General features: G+C 40.5%; 1 protein-coding gene and 1 long non-coding RNA gene across 10 annotated transcripts in view; one reads left to right on the top strand and one right to left on the bottom strand.

Moving 5' to 3' along the window:
• Positions 1-1,464: 1,464 nt before the first annotated feature.
• The window catches only part of RALGPS2 (Ral GEF with PH domain and SH3 binding motif 2), a 142,145-nt gene continuing 119,812 nt past the window's right edge, over positions 1,465-23,797 (top strand). The window contains exons 1-4 of one of the 5 annotated variants that reach the window (XM_038182706.2): positions 1,465-1,583; positions 18,522-18,578; positions 20,214-20,304; positions 20,413-20,558. The gene's annotated coding sequence lies outside the window, so the exon portion shown is untranslated. Of the gene's footprint in view, positions 1,584-12,633; positions 13,029-18,521; positions 18,579-20,213; positions 20,305-20,412; positions 20,559-23,797 lie in introns of those variants that run through there. The other 4 variants (XM_072041670.1, XM_013099300.5, XM_013099301.5 and 1 more) reach the window with 4 other exon arrangements.
• LOC106017040 (uncharacterized) lies at positions 5,259-23,613 on the bottom strand. 5 transcript variants are annotated; one of them, XR_011810929.1, is made up of 7 exons: positions 23,218-23,613; positions 20,285-20,406; positions 18,165-18,237; positions 16,252-16,348; positions 7,224-7,287; positions 6,733-6,888; positions 5,259-5,606 (listed from the first exon to the last, which is right to left on the bottom strand). It is a non-coding gene; the product is annotated as an uncharacterized lncRNA (long non-coding RNA). The 5 variants fall into 5 exon arrangements; XR_011810927.1 differs by lacking the exon at positions 20,285-20,406 and adding an exon at positions 11,853-11,909; XR_011810926.1 differs by lacking the exon at positions 20,285-20,406.

Genomic DNA, 23,797 nt, shown 5'->3' with positions numbered 1-23,797 from the left:
GTATAAAACTAGCTTTATCTGGTTTAGTCACTGATGAGCTGAAAGATAAAATAGCTGCTATAAAACCAAGTGAAATATGGGTTTTATAAATTAGATTTTGTGTGGGAGAAAAAAGGCTGGCTGTTTTTTTATGTTGTTTGTATATCATTTTCAAACCTTAGTTGCTGAATGTGATATAGTTTGATAGCTAAAAATATCACACCAGTTTTGTGGTGGAAAGTGTTATTAACATGAAAATAAGTATGGGCATCTGTATATAGGTGAGAGATAACTAGCACGAGAGAATGTATGAAGTGAATAGGAGCTTTTCAGACAGGAAAAAAGGACAATTTTGCTTACATACAGCACATTGATTTAAAATATATTTCTGACTTTGCATATGTTTTGAGCTATTTAGCTGAAAATTAGGCACCGCGTCTAATTATGATCTCAAACCCCATGGATAAATGGTACAGGCTCAATACTTTGAGATGTAAATGTAACCACAGTAATGATACTTACGTGGGGGTAATAAAATGGTAAATATCAGACACACCATTCAAAAGATTCAGAAAGAATACCTGGGGCAGGTAGGAAGAACAAGAAAAGTGATGAGAAATAGGATAAAGGTTTTCATAGTTTGACAACTATACATAGTCCATCTAGTCTGGAACCTCCTCCCAAAGGTCACAAATTGATGCTTCAATGCTGGCCAAAAAGCATAATGCATCTAACTGATGGCAATACTGAAGTTTTTGGGGGTGGATGAGGTGAGGGTATGTGCCTGACCTTCACGTTGTCACAAATTTATGCCCTAGTGCCTGAGAGTTGCTGATGTGTATTTGAGCATTAATTAGGTCAGATGCGAACTATTTAATTATTGGCCAACTAACAGAGCTGCAGCTGGCTTTAAATTTCTCAAGGTCCCTGTCATTCGAAGTGTAGCATTCATTTAGAGAGCCGTTCTGTTCTTGAAAACTCAGATGAGAAAAACCTGCCTTAAAAGTATCCCCAGTTCTGAAAGTGGTTTTGAGAGTTATGTCAGAAGGTGGTACCTCATCAGGGGAAAAAAAAAAAAAAAAAAAAAAAAAAAAAAAAAAAAATGCATGCATAGATGATAGAAAAGAGCAGTTTCACGCCATAAAATCACTGCTGTGAGAGAAGAGGCCCATGTGGGGTCATGGTGCTCGCCCAGCCAGCTGGCAATTTGGGAGATGGCTGGTCCCCGTTCAAAATTTGCGGATACCAAAGAGGACAGCGATGGCTGATGTAGAGAATCGGAGCAACGATTAAACCCCAGATTTGAAGGCCCAGGCAAGCAAGGCAAGATCACTGCTCAGGCCTGTGGCAGCTCATGCTGTAGTAGCAGCAGGTGAACAGAGCTCTCCCTCCAGTACCTCAGCTGAGAGAGGCCAGAGCAGGTACCCAGAGGGATGGCGTGAAAAGCTTTTCATTACCACTGGGTGGAGCTGAAGCCCTTTTTGTCCAAGCTGCTCCTTTCATAACTTCCTCCTCTTTCGTAGAGAAAAACTGTGAATCAGGCTGTTTGCAGATCGATCTGGAGAGCTCGTTATCCTGCTGACCTCGTTCTGCTGGAAGGGGAGGTCAGTGAGTGTGCTTCACGGGGGCTGGGGGGGGGATTCTCCAACAGCGTGCGGTTGTTTGGGCTGAAATGTCAGACACCGCCAGGACTTGGTATGAATTTGTAGTGCTTAGGCAGTCATATAAAATCCTCATTGTCTTTAAATGGCTACAGTAAACCAGCCGTAAGACTCAAACCTGAACGAGTGAAGGGAAAATAGGTGGAAGAAATGGATCAGGGTGAAGAATGTGTGTGTTAAATAAGTTTTCCTTGTTTCTCAGTTCAGCTTTTCTGTTGTAAATGATTGTGAGTGACAGCAGCAGATCCACAAGATGGGAGTTTGGGAGTTCAGACATAAGGGAAATAGGACTTGTTTTGAAACCGAGTTCCCAACAGATGGACAGGGCAGCAGGAGGGTGAAAGCAGTTGTCCAGATCACTTGGTGCTCATTACTTGGTCTTTGTCCCGTCCCGCTTAGCTGGGCTCCAGTGCCCTGTTTTCAACCTGCAGCCAGGCTCCCTGTATCTCATTCTGATTTATCTGCTCCGTGTTTTGCTAAATGCCTGCTTTTCCCACAGCTGGATCGGACTAGTGCCTAGTCTCTTGAAATCTGGCTATGTGTACAATAGCAATTTAAGAGGTTTCTGGCTCCCACCTGCCCTCATTGCCCCTCTCCTAGGTGGCTGATGTACAGCAAAGGCAGCCCGCCGGGTTTTCTGTCCTGTGGCTGCCACAGATCACCCCGTGGGCAAGCAGCTTATAACACCAGTGAGCTGAGCTTCCTGAGATGTGAATTCCCCTAGTGAGGAGCTCCATTTAATGATCCCTGTTGGTTGTATTTATGGTGGCTGAACATCTCTATGCCCCACAGCTCTGAGAGCAAAAACCTCTTCAGCAGATAACAGCCAAATGCAGCAGGGGCCGTGGCTTCAAGCTTTGGTACTACAAAGGGCTGATGGCATAACTGTGTGAGAAGAAGTTACAGGTGTAGATGTACCACTGTTGACCAGCACATGCTTTTGTTACCTCTATTCATGTTGTTCAGGCCACAAAAAGACACTTATACTGCAAACAGGTGTGACTATGGAAGAACATACTGCCCACTTGAGGCTTGTTACTGCTCTTCACATGGAGGCTGCAGCCCCTTTCATTTGCAAGCAGAAGGTACTGTGCCCTAGCCCGCTTCAGGCAATGTCCAGTGGAGTGATTTAAAGTGATGATGAAAATGTTTAGCAGCTTTGGTCAAAGAACATGAAAACACTCACAGAATTTCCTTTGTGGGCCCAGCTGGGTAACTCACAGCTGGCAGACGCTGATGGACAATGGTGAGTCAGAAAATCATCAGTCCACTCAGCCAAAAAAGCTAGTTGAGGATGTCTTTCATTGGATTTGAGAGATGGGACGGTTCAGTCAGCAGAAAAGCTCTTTGCTAATATGAAACCTTGCTGACATAGCTCTGCTAGTACAAGTATAGCTGTGAAGATACTGTGACATGGAAATATGCCTTGTTTTCCCGTTTGAAATCATCCAGAACATTTACAAGATGCTTGAAATTTTCCTGTTACTCAGTAGTTCCCTGACACTCTCCATCACCAGTCTTACATCTGTGCTCATCTCATTCCTTTCTTCTTTCTAAACCCATGTCAGAACCAGCACCCGTGGTGCACCCCATTCATTGAAGGCTTCTATCTCTACCTGGCACCACTCTTGAATGCACTAACCACAACAGAGAATCATCATAGAATCATCTAGGCTGGAAAAGACCTTCCAGATCATCAAGCCCAACCATCAACTTGACCTGTAGAGTCCCATTACTAATCCAGATCCCTGATTGCCACATCCACACACCTCTTAAATAATTCCAGTGATGGGGGCTCCCACACTGCCCTTGGCAGCCCATTCCAGTGCTTGGCCACCCTCTGTGTGAAGAAATTCTTCCTAACATCCGATCTACACCTCCCCTGGTGCACCCTGAGGCCATTTCTTCACATCCTATCTCTTGTCACTTGAGAAAGGAGTCCAGTTAGCTATGGTGGCTACCTTATCAGACACTCTGGATTTTAGTCCATATTTTCCCTGTAATTTTTGTGCTCTACTGTGGGTCTCTGCAGGTACAATTACACTAGACCAGTATAACATCTGATTAGCTCATGACATAAAACGCATCTGTGTAGTACAGCTTATTGATTGACAGTGGTAGAGGGATCTTCTGATATCATAAACATGCCTCAGATAGGAGGGTGCTGATGTGATTGTAGTCTTTGCATCTGTTGCCTGTCCTATGTGATGATGAAAAGGGATAATTATTACACTTGTATTAATAATTTAGGAAGCTAAGCAACAGCACCTGGAAATTAGGTGTCAGCTTTGCAAGATTTCCACAGAATGAATAAGGACGAAAAATAGGTCAGGCAAAGTTATACTTTTGTCATTTTAGAGAGGGGAAGAAAGTATTTTTAGCAAGAAGAAAACGCTGTCTGTGCCTAGCTATGCCACACAGGTAGGTACCCATAACAGATGAGCTTTATTACACACGACTGCTCCGGGCCTGACCGATTGCTGACACTTTCCACAAACACACTGCTGAAGTGTCTGCTGGTCTGTGTACTGGTGTTGGTAGTCTGCAGTGACATGCAGGGTCATCTTTGTCTTCTCCATTTGCTCGAGGGATATTGTAATTCTTCAGGGCTGTGTTCTGGCATGGATTTGTTTAGTTTCTGGTAGTAATTTTCCAGAGCAAGCATCCTAAAACACTTCCTCAAAATTTATTTTTCCGTGCTTTCAGAACTGAAGAAAAAGAAACTACTTGAGGCATATACTCCCATACGTACTCGTACTTTGTGAGACACAAAGGGCCTGTTAGCTCTACAGAAAGTTTGTGCTGATATACAGTTGAATAGATCGTGACACACGCAGCTTTAAAGAGCTGGAGTGCAGCACTTGCTTTGCCATCTATTCTGCTGTAGCTTTTATTACTGGAATATTTCTCTCTTTCAGTTCTTAATTCCCTCTTCTCCCTTTAGGCTGACAGTGTGACCCGTAGGTCTTAAAAATTGCTTTCAATGGAGTGTTATTATTGTTTATATTTAAGAATACCGTTTTAAAACCTGAGGCCAAGTTGAAAAGAAGAGATGCAATGTCGGGTGCATGTGCCTCATGACAGTAATAACATTAAAAAGCAAAACTTCTGTTTATAAAAACACGTTATTAATATTCTAGCCAAAGAAAGACTGCTTTTAAAATTGAACACCTATGTTCTTAAAATGCTCAATTCAGCTTGTGCTGTATGCTCTTCAGCGTATTGCAGTTGAATGTCTGTATAGTGGACAAATTAATTGGTCTGCCTTATGTGATATTTATTTTCCTGATTTTTCCAGAGGATCTTTGTTACTGTTCCTTTTGAGCTTTGTGGGCAGTGGGACTGTTGTGGTCTGAAAAATAAGCTATCAAATTGCGTATTAGCAAACCAGTTATTACCAAAATAGAAGCTGCATGTCTTCCTTGCTCTGCATTCATATCTACAAGAGCAGCACACCCATAGCTGGCAAAGTAGTTGGGAGCACCTCACAGGACACAGTAGACTCATATTCTGATGATCTGCATCAGTTTTATAGAGATCAAGGGTTGACAAGTCACATTTTTCATTCCAAAACATCCCAGTCATGCGAAGTTTGTATGTATGCTGAGTGAATAAGCCAAACAAAGCCTGGTGTTGGGAGTGGTACCAGTGTAGTAAGCTTTTATTCTTTAAATAAAAAGGGGATGGCACAATGACTATGACTAGTTGGATCTCAAATACAAATGCAGTGTGGAGACAGACCATGTTAAGCAGGTAGGCCAACTCCTATTGTTCCATCTTTTCCTGGTAGAGGAGGTGACATCTTTCCTGGGGTAGGTGAGAGCATCACGGAGGGTTCTTTTTTTACTCTGCTCCATTACCTATAACAGTACAATCCACAGCTCCATCCAGAGTTATTTTTCCGTGCTTCAATGAGTTTCAGCCATTTTATATTTCATTCTTGAGTTTGTCATACCGCTTTGTGTTCTGGAAAGATATAATAGTATTGAGTCATACTGCTAAAAAAAAAAATCTTTTTCCTGCAGCTTTTGGATTTTACTATGGGGAAGTATAAGCCATTAGAAGCTCCTGTATTTCACAGCCGATATGTGCTTTTGCAGCTTCTTGATAGTTTTTCTGAACAGTAGGAAGCATTCTTCTGAAATGCCTTTTTTAAGTTTCTAGAAAGGGAATTGGGTGCAAATTTTAGTTTCTCACCAGTATTTATTGGCCCCATGAATTAGCACTCAGTGCTGGGTGGCATTATTGTAGTGGTACTATGAACATTTTTATGATGTTTTATTACAGGAACTGGATGGTTAATTCATCCAGGAAATACCAATATTGTACAATGATACCTCATTTTAGCATTTGATCAACTTCATCCCTTAGATCAATTTTCTGTGCTAATAGGGTTTGAATAAATACACTGGTACCTATGTTAATTACCTTCTGAATGCATTGCAGACTATTAAGCACTTAATCAAATTCCTTAGGATTATTGTCTTGCATCCTCTCTTGTAGACAGGTCTGTATACCAGTTTGATCATTTTTATCTGGGGAGTGCTTTTTAACCCAAGCACATATGGGACTTTTTGTTCTGCTGTTACAAATCCTGTGGAGGTACATCTGCTCTTAGGAGTGTGCCTTGCCACATGCACACAATTTGAAACAGCGTTAGGCCTTTTAAAAAAAAATTAAAGTAGGCCCCCCATAATATTTTTATATCCTTAATGTAATTACTCCACATTCCATTTCAGTAGCTATATTTGAGTTTGTTTCTGTTCATTTATTTACATAGCTGAAGAGCAAAAAAAATTGCTTTTTTACTTTGTAAACATTTTAAATACGCTACAAAAATGCTATCTACCATAAATAGAGCATTTTCTGACTGTATGCTCATGCATTTGTTTTGGTCTTAAATTCCTTTCCAATTTGTTGTGAGTGCAATGCATTACTGCAAATTGCTTGCTTTTGGCAGGCATGACACTGACTCCCTTGTCCTGATCCCTTTCCTTGTGTTACGATCGTTTTTACATCTGCTGCAAGTAAACTTTTCCCTCTGTTTAGCTACCCGTACATTCTGCCTTCATATCTTGGTATGCATTTTTACCTAGAAACACCGTAGCTCCCTTCGTTCCTGTTAAATCCTGCTGTATGAAATTACTGCAGCCACTCAATGTGCACTGTTCGTAGCAGTGCCCAGCTTGCCTTATGTGCCTTGCCTCAGTTGCAGTCACAGTTTGTCCTCAAGTCTGTGTGGCAGGATCTGTGTCAAAAAGAAATGTGGCATTGTATGATGTCTTTCAGGACACATGGTACTTTGAGCACCTCTAGCAACTTTAACCTGTGTTAAGAAAGGTGAAAAAGTGAATAGTTATAAGACATTAATATATAAGGAACATAAATTATGCTTTTAAAATAGTGATACTAAAAAATGCCCAGTAAACAAGAAAATAGTACTGAAGTATTATCCATCTTACAGCCTTATCACTTCTAGAAAACCCATCTCATCAAATTCCTCTCTCATCTCTCCTACGGTATTTTTTGGGTTGTTCTCTTTCTCACATAAAGGGCACACGGCCAGCAATTCAGACGTCTTACATGAGGGAGGTGACTTCTGGCATTATCGCAGGTTGGATAAACAAGTGCGCTCTGTTTACGTGTTCTAAAATGTAAAAAAAAAAATAATCAGCAAGTAGTTAATGACAAATTGTTCATTTCATTTCACATCAGTGAACAGATAAGTCCTCTGTACAAACACAGACATTATTTAGTTTATGCAGCTTTATATGAAATTACATTTATCTCCTATAAGCAATGGGCCCAGATTAAAGTGCATAGCAAATACAGAACTAGCCAAACAAAAATCCTTTTTTTGCAAATCAAAAATCCATTTTGTTCCTTGAGCCTCTGCACATCTTCTGAGGCTATTTGTAATTGCACTTGCATAGCAGAGTTAAAAAGGGACTAATAGGATCCTGTGGGTTAAGGGCTAATCTTGCTGTGTTATGATTCTGTATTTCCATCTTCAATTTTTATCTACTTTTTGTTTAAAACATTTATAGTTTATTTTCCAGAAAAGACTTATGCAATTAAGAAATCCTTGTGCTTCTAACAGAGGTTATCCCCTGTCAGAAGCTGTCAAACCCACCACCTGCCATGATTTTGAGCCAAGCAATGATGGACGAAACTCCAGGGAAGACTACTTCTGGATCAGGTTTAGGGATGCTTTGTTGTTTTTCTGTCTTTATGGATCCCAGCTATCTGAACCTAAACTTTGTGAAGCTTTTATTTGATTTGAATATACAGGAGAAATTAGATAGAGCACTTTTTGTTACTATTATTCATGAATTGCACTTACTTTCCTCTGTAATAAGAAAGCAATCATTGAAATCTGGGTTAATCCAAACTGGGAATCTCACAGGAGTGACCCACATAGTATAAAATCCACTCTGTTCCCTTCTCGCTAGGTTAAACATGGTGTTGTCCCAGTTGTCTGGATTCTTCAAGAACTGAACGGTTCCTGGGAAATCTCTTAAGAGTCAGTTATCTCTGAAACCTGAGCTAGATGAGGCACTCAGAGAGTGGAAGAAAAAATGTAGGGAATTCCTTCTAAATCTGAGCTGTTAAGCATGTGAACAGTTGGAGTAAGCAAGGGCACAAGACTTCAGTTGTGAGCTTGCTTGGTAAAACAGCAAGGAGTTTGGGTCCTTACTGTTGCATGACTTAAGGATATTTGTATTCCTCTTCCCTGATGACACTGTGTGGTAATCCTGGAAAATTGTATAGCTTCACAAAACAAAAGCTTCAGAGGCTGTCAAAGGCATATGCTGCCTATTTCTGTTAGGTAACACTAAAATAAGAAGCTAGAGGTTGTTGGCTGTTTTCACAGGGGAGGTTGGTAGTCTTAATAGCCGCATCCTGACCCTGCTGGAGTCACATAGCTGGGCTTGCACTCTGTTAAGCACAGGTCTGGGCATGCATTTAAGCCCAGGCTTGCCTCCAAAGCTTGGTGTTTACACATTAGCCTGTGCTCAGGAATAAAGCTTCGTCTGATCTCTTAAACACTAGCACAGCACTTTAGCACAGGCTGGTGCTGTCATTCCTGTGCCAGTCATAAGCAGAGTCACATTGCTTTCCAGACCACAGAGATATCCCAGCCCTGGTTCTTTGTCATCGTGTGTAGATGTTTCCCATTTGCAGCCAGGCTAGCAGCCAGCCACCTGGACAGGCGAGCAGTGAGAACTGGAGCTCGGCAGAGGTAACCCTGCCCTGAGACCCCCAGCACTGCAGGACAACGCCAACAGGTTCGAAAGCTGTGTGGCCGTAAAAGGATTTCCCAGCTGTCAGAGAGCCCTGGAAGCGGTACAGATGTGTAGACAGCTGTGAATTACCTTATCTCTCCCCCAACACAGGGAAGGGCAGGCAGAGAAAAGGGCATGGCTGGAGTGCTGCTGCATTCTGCAGATCCCCTGGGCCCGCTGCAGCTAAACCAGCTGTGATTTGCTCCTGGGGTCCAATCTGCTGTCTGCTGCACAGGGAGTCAAGTTATGCTGGCAGGCCCATCCGCCCTCTGGGGGGATGGACTGGGCACCGTGGCAGTCCTGTGGGGTGAGCCTGGGGGGTGTCCAAACAGGCACACCAAGCAGCCACTGCACTTTGCTGTGTTTGGGTCTTAGCAGCAAGGCGCTGCGATGCCCAGCTGTTCTGAGGCAGAAAACCCCTTCTCAGTGCCCAGCCTGCTTCTCTGAGCAGGGAAGGGGAGACTGGAGGGAAGGACAGCATGATGGAAATGCTGCATCAAATTTGAGATGTACCAATGTGGGTTGACCCGTTTAACGAACAAGCTCAAAAACTAGCAACTTGTATGGAACTGGAAAATTAATTGGGTCAGCACAATGATGATGAGTGATCTGTGAGACGGTTTTGTTTAGAGTCCAAGTACTCTCTGCATTTATTTTCTGGCAAATGGTTATACATTGTCCTGGATAATCCTTCGTTTTTTATTTGAGTGTTTCGAGTATATCTGCCTTCCTTATTTGTACCTCCCCATCCCTAGTTGCAAATAAAGCTGATAAAAATAACATGTTGGTGACAGCTTACAGAGTGAACTGCAAGTGGTGGTGTGTGTGTATGTCCATGTGTGTCTTCCAGAAGTGCCACAACACATATCATACGAGTGCTGCTTATATGAATGTACTTGCAATGTACTGAGAGGAGGATGCAATGATTAACATTAGTTTTTGTCTAGAAGTATTGCAATAAAAAATCAGGTAAGTAATGGAGTGTTAAATGTGGCATGCTCCAAAGACTACAGAACATGCACTACTGCATTTGCCATATTTTCTAGTCAAGGTTAAGCACAGGAATCACACTTACAGTAATAATTTCCTGCATCTGTGCAAATGCTTTTAGCATACTCTAGGATAAGTAGGCTTCAGGAAAGTAATGCAAAATGTAGAATTTACAGAGCTGGTAATGTTCCAAGAATATCAAATGCTTATTGAGAAAATAAGTAAGAGTTTCTGTATATATTTGGGTAATCCCAAAAGGACTAATGGGGAATAGAATTTCTTCCAGTTTAGATTCTATGGGCTTTGGGATCCTAGAGAAATCATCTAGCTTTCGATGTCCCGTTGCAGTATATACTATGTTAGGTACAATGGAGAAGCATATTTCAGACAGTCTTCTGCTCTGATGCACAGGATTTGCCACTTATTCAGATACTTTATGCTGTGATCACTACTGATACTGCTCCAGATGCACACGCTAGCAGAAGCATGAATGAGACTCACTGAGAATGATTTCATGTGTTCTTTGGGAGGAGCTTTAATTTTTTAGTGATGAAAAATTACTGATCACATCTGAGTGTCATTCATAGACCTTTGTGGGCATTAACTAGATCAATTTGCCTCTTCTGTCTGGTTCTACGTATCTAGTATGTACGTGGAGCCAGTTATGCTGTAACAGCAAAATCCCTGTTTGGGACTGAGGTGATCAGTGGAGTGGTTTCAGTGACTGCTTGGCTCTTCTGCTCTAAACGCTCACCTCCTGTGCATTCGGACTGCTCTACACCATAATCATGTATTGGTTTTGGCTGTGTTGTTTTGTTTTTTTCCTCTGTCAGACTCCTCTCACTGGAGATTTGTTTTCCAGTTTTGGTACGCAATAACATCCTTAGCTACAATGATTGCATCAAGACTTGCATTTTTGAAACGTTCTGCATATTTTTATAGGAACGTGCAAGCAATTGAAAAGGTACATGAGCTGAGACAATTCTGAGCTGTATACATACATAAAAGCCAAAAGCTTAGAGTGTATTTCTTGATTTTCATGTTTTGTGAAAGAGGCAGTTGAGAGAAGACCTCTGTATTATCATGTATTATGCTTTTTACTTGTCATATCTTCAGTATTATATTAAATACCATGGTTCAGAACCCCTGACCTAGACCTACAGACATGAGAGGAAAAAAAAAAGAAAAAGCATTAGCTGTTTGTCACAGTTAAAAATCTCATTGAAATGCTTGTATTGTGGGAATCCAAGGCCCTAACACAGCTGTGTTGAAAACAGCACAGTGGATTTTTCAAAGACCTTCAACTGCAAAATCAGCATTCTTGTGACCTCTGAGGTCTGGCTGTTATTTACTTAGTTGAAGTCAAGGCGTTTTTTTTGTGTTCTTAATGGTTTTTAAATAATATGGGATTGTGATCCTCAGTTTTGTCCCTCCTGTTCCTCTGTATTACAACAGAAGTTTTGGGGAACAGAATGCCCTGGGAGGGGAAGGCATCACCTGCAAGATGACAGTCATCGGAGAGCCTAAATCCCATGTGACTTGCTGTCACTGTTGAGGCTAGAAGCTCAGATTTTCTACCCAGGCACTTCAGTCTAAATGTTATTCTCCTCACTTAATCACCAAATCACACAACCAAGCTGCTGTTGTGTAGGTAAAGTTAAAAAAAAAAAAAAAAAAAAAAAAAAAGTTTTATTTATATGTTTTGTCTTGCTTTGTTTTTCTACTTTGAAGATCATAGCTTTATTTTCCTAATTGTCTGTGAGAAATAAGTTTCAAAATGCTTGCTGACATTTCAAGGAGCCTGATGTCCATGCTATGCCGATGCTGAGTTTCTATTTAATGTGAAATCCTATGTAAACCCATTGTGACTTTGGTGGTTTAGTAGATCTGATACCTAGATAAACCCTTATATTGTTTTTCCTACTGATGCCATTACCTGAGCTCGTTGGGCCAGCCGACAGAAAGGCAGCTCAGTGTCTCCCAAGCGAGGACCCTGGTGTAACAGAGCAGCAAGTGAGATAGTTCAAGGCAGTGAGTGCTAAGCAATGCAATGTGGCAGTGTGTGTAACGCCAGGATATCCCGATGCAGTGCGAGTTGCTAGGCAGTGAGCTGACAGCCTGCTATCGCAAGCTCCTGACAAATGGCATGTTTCTTGACATGCTTTCTTAGGATGCAAAAAAAAAGCATCCATGTAAATAGACAGGGGCAGAGGGTTTTTTCACAGAAAGTTACTGCCTGAAACAATTTCACCGTTTTTTCTTTTTCCTATCCCTTCATCTTTCCGTAAATTCCAGGGTTGATTCTTCTTTGACCAAACAGACAAAGGGAGCAAAACCAATAATTAAAAATCATGTGGAAAATACTTTGAGATTGTAAATGGAGAAGAAAGGTGATTACAAGCTCTCTCCCATTTTTAATACTCCCCGCAGAATCTAGGTTTGCAAATTCAGGATACTTGGAAGCTCTGCAGATGTTGCAAGGAAGAGGGAGGAAAGCGGTAGTGCTGCTTAGCATGATTCTTTTGCACCTTTTAATTGCCAGATGTAACCTAGATAGCAGGCGGCTGCTCGGTAAAGGATTTCTTCTATATCTATAGTTTCTCCCCACTTTGCATGAATGTGTAGGAGGGGGGATTAGTGCATAGCCATATGGGAGGGAGCTAACAGCAGTACAGTTTCTTACTGAGCTGTGCTGCAGGAGTGGTACAGACAGCTGAGGGAGCAGGAAATGGTGGAGGAGGGGAGAGGACTCCACTGACTCTTAATGGAAGTGATGCAGAATTCCCCCAAGATCTGGGGCTGAGGATTTGAAGGCTCTGACCCTTCTACATGCCTTGCAGACCCAGACTGGAGAGGCACTTTTCAGTAATTTATCAATGCAAACTGCAGAATGTTTTTTCCTACTTTGTGGGATTTTCCACTGGGCAAGAAGAAGAAGGATGCGGATTACTTAATGGGAAACTGAGAGGACAGTAGTCTGACATCTCTTCTGTAAATCAGCAGGCCGGATCATAGCTTTCTGTTCATAATATATGAAAGTTGGGGATCAGCAACTCCTAAAGACAAAACGTCCCTCCTTCCTGGGTACCAAGAGCCTGGAAGCTCCTGAAAGGTAGGGGAGGGGCAAATGGCAGGGGAGGGCATGGGTTGTGTGGGAGCAAGCCAGGACTTCATAATGTCCCTGGTTCCTTTTTCCAATCTCAAATCCTCTGCTACAGTATTTCTGAGGCAGCTGCAGGCTTAATGACCTAGCATTCAAACAGTGACCTGTTTGCTTGGTAGTTTAAGAAAGCTGTCATTACCTCAGAATTCATGCTTCTGCCCAGAACTCACACAGGATGTAAAAACCCCAACACCGAAACCATCCCCTGCTTTTCATCTATAGAAGGAAATCTCAGTGACACAGTTCTTCAGATCGCCTCAGATCAGCGAGAAGGAGATGTCCCACTGAAATCTGGCATATCCTCTGGGATCTGTGGGAGTCAAGGACAGCTTTCCCCAGCAGGCTGCTTTTCCTGTCAGCTCCCTAGCTGCATGTTCTTTCTCTGAGACACTACATGGGAACTATGCAGAAGAGATAATACGGTCCTCTGCCAATTAATTTTCCTGGCACGTTTCCATGGGCCTGAAGAGCAGAAAACATGTGCAGATGTAGGAGGCAAGATCTGGCCCTGCGTATTTTCCTGAAAAGCAAGCTCTACTCTGCACAGCTGTTGGTGGCTCTCTCCCTTTATATTTTTACTAACAAAACAGAAGTAGAAATCATGTTTTTCTTAAGGATGTTTCTTATGCTATTATGCACGTCCTGTTATTGTTTTGCAAGTGTTGCCTGCTTTATCACACTCTGGCATTTTTATTCCTTTTATTCTTACAGGTCAGTAAACCAGCTAGTAAGTCTAATTGCCCTCATTCTGTTCTGCTGCTTTTGACAGATAAGAGCTGCAAACTGGGTAATATCCTGTCAGTGTACTTCAAACCTCCTGCCTTATAATCATCCATCCAACCTGCTGCCTTTTCTTATGGCTCATTGTGCAGCAATTGGTTTAAATACCTGACTCTAGTTACTTAATAGAATAGAAGGAAACCATCAGAGGAAATAGATTAAATTGAAATGGAAAGGTCTTTAAAGATGTTTCCCACCTATGTGAATCCAAACCACAAGCACTTAACTCAAATAGGATTCAACAATAAAAGGGAGAAACAGAAGAACTTCATTTTTAAGATCCTTTCTTAAGGTCCTTTATCCAAACACACATTGACATAAACCTCACATATGCACGTTTGTTCCCTCTGTCACAAAACAAAATCAGTACAGTCTGACTTTTTAATAATGTACTATAAATAGCTGGTAGTAAAAAAACAACGAACAGAACCAAGGACTGTTATTCTTGAGGACCTTCTCTGTCTCCAGCAGTAGCCTAAATTTAATGCTTCAGCAGAAGGCAGTGTACCTGAACGTTATGCAAAATATATAAAGGAGAGGAATTTCTCCTGTCAGTGATCAGTTTATGCTGCAAAGCATCTCTGACACTAATGCTTGCAGTTGTTCTCTCTGTAAGTATGTTGTTATTATACATGCACTTCTAATCCTTAAAAATAAAAATCTTTTAAGCTATTTGTTCCGTTTGCTCAACTATTTGTCCTAGAGCGCAGAGTTCCGGAGCCAAAGAAGTGGGACGTTGCGTTAACATGCACCTGGGGAGAGTTCATGCAAAATTCTGTTGTCTTTTCATTTGGCAAGGTGTTTTCTCTTTCTCACACTTTGTGACAGGTAATGAGATGTGTTTCATTTGCTTCCCAGCTTCAGCTATGTGCGCCTGCTGTGTAGGGATGTAGTGAGGTTTCCTTTAGGATTCACACTGCCTGACCTCTCTTCCCAAGAGGTAAGATGAAAGCCTTCACACCCAGCTGCTGGTCTCAGCCTCAGTCAAGCTGGGAAGCTGCCATGGAAGCAGAGGAGCTTTGCTGCCGTGCTGGCCTGCAGAAAGCAGAGAACGGCAGGACTGGGGAGAACAAGGCCTTGACTGGGGGAATTATGGTGGCATGGGCAGGCTGGGGAGTAAGTTCTCCTGAAAGGACGCATGCTGCCTCTTTCCACAGCTGGCCCACGATGCTGCTGTAGGAGATCTGTAATGCTGTATGCTGCTGAAAGCATTGTGCACTTTCTCATCTTTGGAGTGGAAACTGTCGTTTGATGTATATTTGTGTACCCTTGAGTGCATTGCCCTGCTGGTTTCACTGAATGATGAAGATGACTATGCAGATAAGACATTTGTGTCTCATTCTCATTTGTAGATCAAAGCACTTATATACACGAGTTTTAGTTTCTCTTGTTTTACAGTCTTCTTTTAGGGCATTGCTCTTGTGGCTCTTCTAGGTTCTTCTTCCTAATCCTCTTTTATTTAACATTTTTTAAGCCAGAAGCCAAAATGCACAATATATTTAAGCTAAGAATCTTCTGCTGAAAGTACTGTTGGATTTTCTGTTTTCTGTATCCAGTGTTTAGTTACATTGCACTAGTATTGTGTACCACTTTTATTGGACTGTGCCCATAATTGAGGTCCATTACATGCTTGATTTTCAGTTCATCTTCTAAAATCCCTCCTCCTCCTCCCCAGCAACCCCCCCCCCCCGCATTTTATCCCACTGCTCTTATCTCCATAAAAGCCACCTGGGATGCTCTTGATTTAGACAGGATTTCCCAAATTCAGTTTGCTTGGATAGCGTGTAGAAATCATGATTGCCCAGATATGAGAAACTCTGTAGTTTCCACCCACGCAAAGGCATCTCCTATTCCTTCCTCTTTATTCCCCTATCATACAAGCACACTCACCAAAGTAGTACGTGTGTCTTGGCTGTTCTCTGCGACCTCTTGTTTTCTTTGACATGATGTCTTGACCTGCACAGGCAGCCCCAAACATTGTCCCTTTACCCTGCTATTTCTAGCACCATTGGTTATTTGGTACCCAAATGCTCTCCAGGGTTCATGAATTATTAATCATATGTGTATAGTTAATTTGAAAATTCCTAGTACAACATGCATTCAATTCTGGCAACCTTCTCCCTGAAAGGGAAATTTGGACCTTATCTTGTAAATTCTCATGCTGAAAGAATGGGGACTGTTACTTATGACAAGTAGAAGTGTAATGAATAGTGTCTCTTAAATGCCAACTATTAAAAAAATAAATGCAATGTGGGCAAAGCAAGCACATCAAACTTTCTCTGCATTACCTTACTGTAGAATATTACATGATATTAAAAGGTATAGTCCTAAACTGAGGTTACTAAGCTCAGTATTTCTATATGAGACTATCAGTTCTGGAAGCAAAATTTACAATGCTCCTTAGACACAAAGGAGGTTTCTACCTCAGGTGGTGAATTCCATCTGTGTGGGAGGCAGAGAAGGCCAAGGTGAGACCTCAGAAAGAATTCCTGTAAGGATTAAAGACTATTGTGAAACTTGCTAATTTCTCACTTAATTTTACCTTCTCTAGTGAAAACTAAAAGCATCTATAGCTATATCTAAAAGACGAAGTGTAAAAAAACAAGCTAGCTTATTTACAGCTCTCCTCCAGGGAAAGAACAAGACAATAAATCTGTCAAATTTTAGTTGTTTGTAACGTGCTGAAGAGTGTTCCGATAGTGTGTTGGCAGAAGCAATGTAATAATAAACTGTAGTACAAAATAAAATACTCAAATTCTACATTACTTTAGACTAATTGTTAGCAAAGTGTTTTCTCATGCAACTCTCAAAGGATGATTTAAAATGGATATGCAATTTTTTTGAACTGTAATATTCCTCTGAGTCCCAGGCACGTGTCTTTTTCTGATATTAGGTGGCATAGAGCAGTAGCTGGACAGGACTTTAGGTGAACACTGGCTAAAATACACCCATTGTATTTTGGAATTTGCTTGTTGAGTGTACTTCAAAGCCTTTCCAGTGGATGCAGGAAAGATCTCTTCAAAATTTCAAAAGTTCAGCAGCTGTCTCCAGCTGAGACAACTTTATAAACACTAGACCTTACAGTCACAGTGCTCCGTGTCAGATGATTTTTCTTATGAGACAGGCCTTGCCTCCATGGACACTGACTTATTTACTTTAAGAATATATTTATTGCTTTTTCCTCTGTCATTTAACAGAAGCTGTTGTGATAAATTGCTAATGTGATTCTCAGCAGTGGTATTATAGGGCAGTGAAAGTGGCATGATTCTCTTTTCTGTAAGAAGTGAAATTTTGAAAAATCTCAATATTCCCAGGAGCATTTATATTGATATGAAAATTATTTCACAGCTTAAGACAGAATTTGAATCTAGAAACTCAGATTGATTTCGTATATGGGTCTCTCAGACATTTCTAGTAGAGAATATTGAAACCTTCAGATGTTTTTCTAAATGTTGTTTTGTCTTTTTCTTTTAGTATAAATTATCTTAAATAGTGTTTTCAAAATCCTAACATTCAGCATTTCCTAGTTGTAGGATAATGCTTGAGATACACAGGAAAAAACAGAGTATCTGGAAAACAACTGAGAGTCCGAAACATTATTTCTACCTCTTTTGTTCAGCTCCAAATGAGGATCTAAAACTGTATTATAACCTGGCTTCCTAATTTTCATATAAGAGCATATCATCAGCATACTTAGGCCATCTAACTCCAGCTCCTGACAAGCCAGTTTACATGCAATGATGTTATCAAAGAGATACTATAACCTTACCCAATGTTATCAAAGAGCTTAGCAGCATAGAAGCCCTCCAACACAAGACATGTAGGCTACAAAAGGTGATGTCTTGCTCCTCTACTTACCCTCAAAATATTCCCAAGAGTGTTTATATTAATTCTCGTGAAAATACCAGCTATAAAACTATCTGTTCTATTTGTGTATAATAATTTAAGCAATGGTATTTACTAAATTTAAAGCTGAACAGGTGGACCATCCACATCCTTCACAGAAAAGCTCTTCGCTAATGGGTGGCAAAGTCTTCAATGGATTTACACCTATTTTTCGAGTAGACATTATACTCAAATATTTCCGGCCAAGGATTATTAGCTTTGGATGAAAAAGGATATTTTAAATTTTCTTTGCTGTGCTTTATTTCTGAAAAGACATTACATTGTTTAACAAGCAGTGCAAAAAGTCCTGTTTTCCCATCTTTACAAGCAGTAGCAATTATAATTGCAGAGCATATCAGAAGCATAGTAAACCAGCCAAGAGAGCAAAGGCTAAGAAACATAAGTACTGAGTCCAGTTACCTCCTGTGAAGCTCAGGGAAGTGAGGAAGAGGCAAAATCCATAATTTCTTCCATACAGGAAGAAGAAACAACCCTAAAAAAAAAAAAAAAAGAGAGAGAGAGAGAGTTTGAGGACGTTCATAGAGAAAGAACAAGTTCAATGTTTATATTTATGACAGTATCAACATTGCACTGCATAATAAGCAGTAAGAGATGGATAGGGACTGATCCTTCACTGTCTGCTGTGAATGATGGGTGCGGAATAAAGAGCTTCCCTAATTTACATGACCCACATGAGGACCAGGCAGGCTGTAGTTTTGCCCAGAAGGCAGGAGGACAGGATCTACTGAATTGTTGTTCTTGCTTCTCCTTGTACAGGAAAGAGAGAGCTACGTCCCTTTCCTTCCCCCTCCACCACGTCCAGGATGTGCAGAGGTAAGTAGACAGCACTTCTCAAAAGAGTATCGTTTGCTAAGCTTCTTGTGGTGCAGCTAAAGAATCTGAGGAAGTTTCCTTCTTTTTGAAGTGGAACGCTGCTTTATTTGCCCACATTGTAACCTCTTAATCATATTTTGACTGATTAACTAAATGACATTAACTTAATCTGCAGCTACTTTATTACTCTCTCTGTTGAAACTACATTGAATCTGTGGGTGTGATGTCTCCTATCGTATGGTAAAATGTAAACGTTACCTGGAAATTTAAGTTAAGCATCTCACTAATAACATTTTGTATACAGAATCAATGGAGATCCAAGAGGGGCGTGGGTTTGCATTTTTTTATAGTTGTTTATAATGTTTTGGTAAGAAATTTAAAAAGACTTTTTTTCTTCTCCAAATAGCTGTTTAATCACTGCTTGAGGCTGAAAAAAAAGTGTGTTGGAGCAGATGGCAAGAACATAGGATTTAAGCAGGGGACAGATGTATCCATATTAGGGAGCCTGGAAGATAAATCTCTTGAAGTCTTGTGGCAGACATGATCATTACTTTGTTTACATAGATGAAATATGACTAGTTCCAATTAACAGTTGCTGTTGTCCATATTTGGGATCTTTCCCCTTCAGATGGTCATTAAAACCTGTTCTAAATCATCGTGTTTGTGCTACTTCCATTCCGTGTATAAATCATGTAGGCATCCCAGCATCTCCATTCTTTACAGGAAACGTCTAGATAGATATTTATACAACATAAAAACAATTGTGGGGAGATTTGCTTTCTATTAAGCAGTTTGCAAGTACTGTCTCTAATGACGTACTGTCTCCTGTGATGTACAGGGATGCTAGGAAAACACAAAAAGGACATCAGTATTCAGGTTCTGTGCTGCCAATCCGTTCTTTGCCTCTTGCTCCCTCCCTAATATTTCCAGGGACTACTGCCCCTCACGAATGGCTCCTCTTAGGACTCTAACATAAAGTTCCTAGCTATTTTACATCTGGGCGTAGGAATGCAATAGAGGAAAAAATATATACTCTTCCTGTGGAAAAATCTGTAAGTTGCATGGGAGACAGTGAGGAAATAACATGTTATCTGTGTACTGCTGAGACGTGGAAGAACCTTTGCTGACCCTGGGAAAAAAGTGCTTTGCAGCTGCAAAGAGGAAGTCCCCTTAAAGTCTCTGTGTGTGTACATATACGTATATTCACTTTATATATGTGTATATACACGCACTTGGGTGAATTTAGAGCCAGCTGCTTGAATATATTCTTTAAAAAGCTACAATCTTAAAAATAATAAAAACAACCAGAACCAGTGTTACATCAGAGTGATGTAACTGTGAGTCCAACTCATCCCTTCATTATTGCTCTAGCTGAGAAACAAGTAGATATGTATTCCTAGGGGGTGTTCTCACATTAATCACTATACTTTTAGGAGCAAATATTAGCACATCAGTTGAACGTATCGAATTAGAGCAGTTGGGAAGCATACATACACTCTTCAGTGAAACATTCGTTATAATGTTTTCTTCCTCCAACTGAAAACTCTAAACATCGGGTGCTTAGTGTCTAATTGAATCAGATTCCTCTAGTACTGACATTTTTATCCGTTAGAATATATTTTTTTTTATGATTAGTTTCAGGTTTAACTGAACCAACTGGAAATTGCATTTTTGTATGATTGAAGCAGGAAGCTCATCCTACTTACTGAAGGGTAGAAGACAAGATGTGCGTATTATGTATTGAGCATAAACATCCTCCAAAAAGAAAGAGGAAGGTGGTGACAGTCACAGTAATGTTACATGTATCCGCTTCTGTCTCCTATTTTACCTACAGCAAATGCAAGGATGCCAGAGAGAATGACAGATCAAAAAAGTAGGAATACGTACGAGTTAAGTGTTGTAGACTACATATCTTACTAGAATCCAGATACTAACTCATACAGTGTAAAGCACTGCATCTATAAAGTCAGTCTTGCAGAGGTAAGCACTCCCAACTCACGAAGTAACAAATTCAGGTGGCAGGTACCTAAACAGCGCTTAAGCATAGTGATGCAGACTTGAAATATGACTGCACGGTTACAAAAGAAAAAGAAAACAAAACAATTTCTTGTAAATTTTAGAGTAAATTTAGCAATATTTTAATTTCTTTAGTATCTCTCGCACTGAAGTACTATGTGAATTAAGTGCAGATAGCCTCATGGAATGACTTAGCCAAAGAAAAATAATAAAAAAATAGGATTTACAGGCTATATAAATATTGTCTACTATATTGGAACACATAAAAGTATTATATAAAATATACTGAAATACATAGAAAACATATTCTATTATTTTATTAATTCCTAAGGGGAACTATATGCTTTAGCAATTATTTTGTTGGGACATCTCATATCAAACTGAGTTTAACTAATGACTTTTTATGATGGTCGACCATACCTTAGAAGACATTTACTTAGTGCCAAGTAATAATGAAGTGTTAACTAGGTGCCAAAATGTAAGCTATGCTCTTTTCAATCTTTAGTTACCAAAACAACATTAAGAAGCATCTTTTCTGCAGCCAAGCATCCCAAGTAACTAAATTCATTTCATTGTATATTAATGTATAGTCATAATCCCTGAGCTTTGCCTGCAGCAGGATATAGGCTAAAATCAAATACTATTTGATTTGGTATCAGTTATAATCAAATGCTTTTCCTCTCTTCATTTTTTAAAATATTTTATATTGCAATCTATATGAGTAAACCTGAATACATTTAAGTAACTTACATTGCAATTTTTTAATCTAAAATGCTTATGCTATCTTCTGTTAATGAACGTATAATAATCAGTCACTATAATCTGCTGACATTTTTACAGACTGAGATTTTACTATAGCGAGTGCTTTAAATTGTAGTGTCAATGTTTCATTACAGGTGCTCCTGCAAACACATTAAAGTTTGTACATGGAAGCATACACGTTTTATTTTGCCTAATGGAAAAATGTTTTTTCACCTGTGAAATCAAAAATATACTGACAAATTTCCAACATCTCGGTAGAAAATGTTAAATGCAAACAGTTACTCACAAAAGGAAATGTTTATATCCTACATAGCGTGAGGGGTTTCTATTCACAGTGAAGTTAGTTACACTTCTGCAGGGAAGTGTAACTTCTCTGTTGAGCAGCAGATTATATAAATAGAAATTGCTGATAAAAATTGGGATAAAAATGCTGTAAAAATAACTTCCATGATCTATAGTCAATAATTATTCAGAAGAGTACCTATAAGCAGGAAGGATGAATAAGTAAATATCGTTTCTAATTTTGTTCTCTGAGATGAAAGTGGTGTCCTGCAGGCTGCAAAATTTTCAGCCTCCTGCATTTGGAATGAACCCTGTTTGGTGGGGTTTGGCCATCTGCACACATTCCCTAACAGTTTGCCAGTCACAAGTGGCAGCGGTTTCCTGTTACTTTTGACAGCAGCTTTCTTCATTCTAATCAAGTATTTTGCCACATACTTTCATCTAGTCGTTTCCTCTCTTTCTGATGCTTCCTGTGATTTGAATATTTAACAGCACAGCTGCAATAGTCAACTAATAATGAATTTTAAACGGAATATTAAATCTAATGGGGAAATATACTAAATATAATGGGGAAAATCAGCACCTATAAAATAATAAGGAACATCAGCTATGCATATAGAATGGGCAACTGAATTTTGGAAGGTGGTATCTTGGAAAATACTGAGGAATTATAGAGGGCTCTGCAACTAACTAAACATGGGTCTTTAATGTAAAAATGGCATTTCAGCGCTTAGGTGGAACTGGGCATTTTGGTTCCACTGCCAAATTTATCTTTAATAAAAAATCTATTACTCCTCTCATCACTTCTTATCACTCATTCCTTAAAATCCTTTTTGATATGAAACAATGGCATGACATCCAATGTTTTGCCTGCTTTTCTCCATTTCATATCTGCACATTGTTTGCATGACTCCGTTCATATACTCAGGAGAGATTGCTACCGAACTATTGTTTAAGATGTCTGCATATTTCTTTAGCTATTATTACCTTTATTTTAGTTGTATGTATTCTGTTGTATTGATGATTATTTATCAGTAGTGAATTTGTCACTGTACTGACCTCCTACACAGCTGGGTCACCCTGAATATCTTTCCAATCCGCCCTCACACTTGTGAGTAATCTTGCATCCTCTACAAGTGTTGTCTCCTTCTGCACAGCCCTTTTCCTAGATTATCTGTAAGGGTGTTTACAACGCGCACCCCATAACAAAATTTTAAAAACACTTTATGGTTTGGGCTTTTCACCATAATTATGAATGACCATTTGTTCTCCTGTCTCATCTTTCTCAGTTTGTGATCCATGACATTGCTTTTTTTTTTTTTTTCTTTCCCTCCTCACAGCCCACTATATAGATTTTTTTTCGGAAGCATTTAATGAAAGAGTTGAGAAGTGTCTTTCACAATTTGTGTCTCCAGGCCCTCTATATGCGCCGCTTAAATAACCACTCCTAAGAAGCTTGTTTTATGAGACAAAATAGTCTGTCTCCTGCTTTAGAATAGTTTAGGGAAAATTTACCTTTGAAGGAGATTAGTTTAGGAGCAATTTACCTTTGAAGGAGAATAGCTTAGGGAAAAATTACCTTGGCTTCCCCTTTCTGAGGTGTTTTTATTATTTCAGTATCCTCCTGGAATCTTATTTTATTTCCGTGTTAAATGTCGTGGTTGCAAACCTGGTCACTGAGCTACCAGTCGGTGGTAGACCAAATTTAGTGGACGGATGGCATTTGGCGTTTTATTTTCCTTTCATGTATCCTGGTTTAAACGAGTTTGACGCTCTGCCGCCGCCGCTCCTCCATCCCTCAGGGACTGAAGGGGGCAGCCGGGGCCTGGATTCCGTGACAGGATAAAAGCGGGGCAGCGGGCGAAAAGCCGAAAGCATTGTTGGGGCATTGTTTGGGAAGCACCGTGTGTGGGTGTGTGAACGCTGCCTGTTAATTACTCTAATAAGTTTCCAGCCGGCTCCCCTCACAGCGAGCCCCCCCCCCCCCCCCCCCCCCCCCCCCCCGTCGCTATGGCAACCCGCGCGCGGCGCCGGCCGTTGCTTGGCGGTTGAGGCAGGGGCTCGCGCCCGGCCCGGCCCAGCCGTTGAGGGCGGCGCGTGCGCCGCCACCCCGGGAGGCCGTGGAGGCGGGGCGGGAAGGCTCGGCGCGCATGCGCGCT

The sequence above is a fragment of the Anas platyrhynchos genome, chromosome 8 (assembly GCF_047663525.1).
Source record: "Anas platyrhynchos isolate ZD024472 breed Pekin duck chromosome 8, IASCAAS_PekinDuck_T2T, whole genome shotgun sequence".
NCBI classification, from domain to species: domain Eukaryota; kingdom Metazoa; phylum Chordata; class Aves; order Anseriformes; family Anatidae; genus Anas; species Anas platyrhynchos.
This window is presented reverse-complemented; position numbering and strand designations above follow the sequence as displayed.